The 5176-nt window shown below is 38.9% G+C and overlaps 1 long non-coding RNA gene across 1 annotated transcript in view; it reads right to left on the bottom strand.

Moving 5' to 3' along the window:
- Positions 1-2482: 2482 nt before the first annotated feature.
- Positions 2483-5176, bottom strand: part of LOC104531081 (uncharacterized) — a 4331-nt gene continuing 1637 nt past the window's right edge. The window contains exons 2-3 of the long non-coding RNA XR_728071.2: positions 3524-3578; positions 2483-2612 (exon numbers count right to left, since the gene is read on the bottom strand). This is a non-coding gene — a long non-coding RNA (uncharacterized LOC104531081). The remainder of the gene's footprint in view (positions 2613-3523; positions 3579-5176) is intronic.

Raw genomic sequence — 5176 nt, 5'->3', positions numbered from 1 at the left:
CCTTCCAACCCAAACCAGTCTGGGATTCTCTTCTAAAATGCATTCGGTAACCATTTCAATTTGATACCTTGCCTTTGACTTATTCTCTCCCTTGCTCCCAAGAATGACCCTGTTGCAAGGACATGTGGATGTGCTCCCACATATTTTTGCTCATGAACAACAGTCCAAAAGCCCCAAATTTACAGTTCTTCATTAGGAACACAGTTGGTTACCAGACAAGGAGATTCAACCATGAGAACTATCTGAGAGATGGAGAAAAAGAACCCTGCATGTTGTCCTTTCCTTCCAAAGTAATGTGGCTCGATTAAAGTACTTGCAACTTAGTTTTTCAGTAATCTAGAATTATTTATACAGAATAGAAAGGTTGCACAAAGAGATCGTCATATTTTTATATAAAAAAAAAAGTTTACTTTGAAAAAAGGTTCAAAACAAGTTCTACAAAAGAAAGGACTGGATAAGAAGCCCAATAACTGGGTCAAGAAACCACCAGAGATCAGCAGTGACTTTAGCAACTGGACCCCATGCACGTAGAACATCGATGGACAACATCACACATGCAGAGGAATGGTATCAGCATGACTTTTTTTTTTCCCCATTATTGTATTATTATTACAACTTATTTTAAAAAAACACATTCCTGGGGTATCTGTAGGTTCCTAATGTCATAGTACAGAAAGCCCAAACCATCCAAAAGACATAAAAGCTGATGGAAACTCAACGAGATGAAGATCCTGCCGAGCTCACTGTGTGTTTAGTTTGGAAAATACACACAAAATGTTGTCAGACACACAGAGGAAATGAGAATCCCTTTGCAGGGATTATTTTACAATGTCCCGACACAAGAGCAGTCATAACCCATCGGAGCCAGTCATAATTTACCTGGGCTATCTGCTAATTTTTAAATTATTTTAATTATTTATTTGTTTTTATTTATTTTTTTAATTGTAAACATACTAAATTCACTTCTGGCATCACTTCCAAGTAAAAGCATTAACTGATGACAGCCAAGCATGCATGTAAAGATGGAATTATCTTATGTGAGCATCAGTTAATAATTTCATCTCCAGTATTATAAGGAAATAATCACTTTATCATAGAATCACAGAATGGTTTGGGTTGGAAGGGACCTTAAAGATCATCCAGTTCCAACCCCCCTGCCAGCAGCAGGGACACCTTCCACTAGACCAGGTTGCTCAAAACCTCATCCAGTCTGGCCTTAAACACTTCCAGGGAGAAGTGTTTATGGTTTATGACCATTTCTATGTCCTAAACATTCAGTCAGCACAAATATTCATATTTTACTCATAGAAAAGCACAACTAGACATACACACAGAGAGTAAATAAAGACAGGGTTGCTGCCTGAAGGATTATCAGCCCTGCAGATACTCAGATCTGATTCAGAAAGTCAGATATTAGGCACAGCAATTAATTTATAACACAGGCAATGATTTACTCTAAGAGGCACGCACATATTGCCAGAGGATTGCTTAACTTAGTCAAAATATAATGGAATTACACCTAAAAATCCCTTGGAGGTTTCATTTAGTGATCTCATTTTCTACTTCACTTACCTGCTTTTCCTATCAATATTTTTTTTTTCCCCCCTCAGTATGCAAAAACATGCTGAGAATCCAGTGATTTGTTATAACACAGTGAGAGTTCTTCAATAAAACGATTTGAAATGCAAATTACAGACTTCTAAGTTGTCATGCCTGATTGCATCACCTGGTAATAGGTTGCAGCAAGCAAATTTCAATAAACTCTGAAAATGTCAATATAGGAAATGCAAATACATAAAAGTGTGAATTAGCTATAAAGAGCTGATTTTACAGATTTTATAATTTATCTGCAACTATCTAAGATCCAGGAATAGTGTATATTTAAGTAATTTTAGGGTGATATTAAAGAAAAACTTGTGAGCAATCATATTTGAACTTCTGAAGTATGTCGTTTCCTGTGAGTTCAAGTATCTCCTCTTGGCTCGACTTGGCAAGCTGCCACGTGTGACAACAGCTTTGCTGATCTGCTATTCTCTAAAATTCATAGTTTGAAATCAAGTTATTTAATGAAGCTATTTTCATTAATCATACTATAAAGAAATGTTCTGATCAGATTACTGGATTAAAAAAATAAAAGGATTATGGGATATGCTACTGAAGAATTAAAAGATCTCCAGCTTACTTAAGGTCGACTAAAATGTGAAAATACAGCTCTTAAGTTTTACAAACTTGATTCCTTTATCCAAGTGAGTTTTTCAGGAAAAAAGTGGATTAAAAAATAAAGTTTTGGAGCTTGATAATTGGTACCAAATATCCTGCACAGTACTGCAGGATCCACCTACTGCACTGCACTGTCATTTATTGCAGCATCATGGAAAAATCAACATCGCCGTCGCAAAGCAACCCAAAATTTGGCACTTCATTCATGTTCCTCTCCAGATTTTCACACTTCCCAACTTCCATAGAGAAATGAGCTTCCTTACCTTCATAATGTTTACTAAGTCTGTTTGATAATAGCGATCTTGGTGTGCATTAGCAGCTGCTAAAGTGAGAAGATAATCATTCCTCGCGTGGATAGCCTTGGAATTACACTCGGATCGTCGTGCTTTTAACTGCAAGAAGACATGGCAGTCAAAAGACAGGTATTGATGAGAAGCTAAATGATCAAAGATATATTAATAGTCAATTAACATGAGTCTGTACGTATTAATATAGTCAAAACTTTAAGGAGTTAATAGGTTAATAGTTTTGTTAATAGTAAGGAGATTTCTGATGTATTTTTCATAGAATCATAGAATCCCAGACTGGTTTAGGTTGGAAGGGACCTTAAAGATCATCCAGTTCCAACCCCCCTGCCAGCAGCAGGGACACCTTCCACTAGACCAGGTTGCTCAAAGCCTCATCCAGCCTGGCCACAAACACTTCCAGGGAGGAGCAGCCACAGCTTCCTTGGGCAACCTGTTCCAGTGTCTGACCACCCTCACAGTGAAGAACTTCTTCCTAATATCTCATCTAAACCTCCCCTCTTTCAGCTTAAACCCATTTCCCCTTGTTCTCTCACTCCCTGCCCTTGGACAAAGTCCCTCCCCAGCCTTCCTGGAGCCCCTTCAGGTACTGGGAGGCCACTAGAAGGTCTCCCCGGAGCCTTCTCTTCTCCAGGGTGAACAGCCCCAACTCTCTCAGCCTGTCCTCACAGCAGAGCTGCTCCAGCCCTCACATCATCCTGGTGGCCCCCTCTGGACTCGTTCCAGCTGCTCCAGGTCTCTCTCCAGGTCTCTCTTTTTCTCTCGTGCAGTTGTAATTTCACATGCAGTCTTCAAAGAACAGTTGTAACTCCCAAATAATTCCTTGTAAATTTGGTTGTATGTAACTCTACACTCTGACTGATGAAAGATTGCTCTTATCTCATCACTTGTTCTAACAATTTACCTTCCGAAATGTCAGTCACCTCTAGATTGCAGAAAACTTTGCTTCTATGCCTCATGAAATTAGCAGAGAAACGTTAAGTTTTTCTTATACTCACCTTTACACTTGCCTTCTGCAAGCTTATTCTTGACTGGAAAAGACTAAGTTTGGACCTGAAAGAGAAATGAACAGAAGACATCACTGTCTTATACCATTTCTACAACAGGACAGGATAATCAGGTTGCTGCACTTCTGCAAAATGGTCATTTAAATAACTTTTTATGCCTAAATTTTTAATTGTATAGTTTTAAGTAAAGCTTAAAGATTAAAAAAAAATATTACAAAGTATTTGAGTTATACCAATAGCGTCTTCATTGCATGTTTTGAAATCTTTTCCACAGCTTACCCTGATTTTGGAACAAAATTTAAAGGGAAATTGGGTGGCGGTTGCAATTTGAGTTATTTTTGTGTTTGATGGATTTTGAGTCAGCCCTCCAGACATAAAGTGCTATAAATTAGAACTACTGGTCATCTGAAGGAATATTAATGCAAAATCATTACTAATTATATTCCAGGAAGCTGGAGGAGTACCCATGTATACACATAGATTTTTTCATAAGTAGAATTAATCTGATTTTCACATCTGGATTCATGAAAGAGAAATCAGAGAAGTATTTCAGTAGCTATTTGAAAGATGGTGGTTTAAAAAGTAAATAAGAAAACAATATCAAGTAAATAGGTATTTTAAGTTGAACAATACCGTGGTATTAATCTGTCCCAAAATTCCCAAGCTTGAGTTTTTGGGGGTTTTTTGTTTGTTTGTTTGGGGTTTGGGGTTTTTTTTTACTTTCTTCAGGTATTATAAGTAATCTTATTAAAGTTTTCATTTCATCATCCAGCCCTCAGAAAGTGAAAGACAGAAAAATTCTCTAAGGAAATCATAATTTCTTTTCATTCCTTGAGAACAATTCTGAGTAACTTCTAAAAATATAATTTAAACAAAAAACTGGAAAGAAAAAAAGACAAAAAGGTGAGGCTAACTCCTATAAAACAGGTCAACCTTGAAACTGAAAACATGGGAGCTGCTTGCTTTCCTGAAAGGAAGGAAATCAACCTCTTTAGGATGTCAAGGACAATAAAAAACCTCAAAAATTTATCTTGGTGTCTCATCATCTCTCCCCGTCTTCAAACGGACTGACACCAAATTTGAGATATCTGGAGGGAAAGGAATGTGTTGGGTTGGTGTGTGTGTGTGTGTGTGTCTTGGGGATGGTTTTGGTAGTGGATGAAGGGGCTACATTGATGGACTCTGTGAGAAGCTTCCCAAAGCTCCCCTGGCTCCAAGGCAGACCCACCTCCAACCCAGGGTGAGTCAATCAGCAATAGGGAAACAGCTCTTTGAATCCATATTTATGAGGGGAAGAAGAGATTTGGCAAGGAAAGAGAGAGAACCATGAGGAGAGACCATTGACTTGAACAAAAGACGATCGGCCTAAACAAAGAGAGCATCCTTGCCATGGGGAAGGAGGAGGAGAGGGAGGACAGAGAACCTCAGACATTGGGATCGGCAGGGAGAAGAGTAGGAGGAGGTCAGTGAGGTTCCCTGCAGCCCATGGAAGTTCAGCAGAAGAGCAGATACCCAGGTGTAGGCCATGGAGGGCTCCATGCTGGAGCAGAAAGCTGTGCCCAAGGGCAGTTGTGACTTTGAGAGCTCAGGATAAGCAAGAACACTCCAGAGTCAAGGGGAGGAGATGCACTGGACCCATCTGCA

This window comes from Antrostomus carolinensis, unplaced genomic scaffold, assembly GCF_000700745.2.
Source record: "Antrostomus carolinensis isolate BGI_N321 unplaced genomic scaffold, ASM70074v2 scaffold18169, whole genome shotgun sequence".
Lineage (NCBI taxonomy): Eukaryota > Metazoa > Chordata > Aves > Caprimulgiformes > Caprimulgidae > Antrostomus > Antrostomus carolinensis.
The sequence above is the reverse complement of the archived record's forward strand: the minus strand, read 5'-3'. Positions and strand labels throughout refer to the sequence as shown.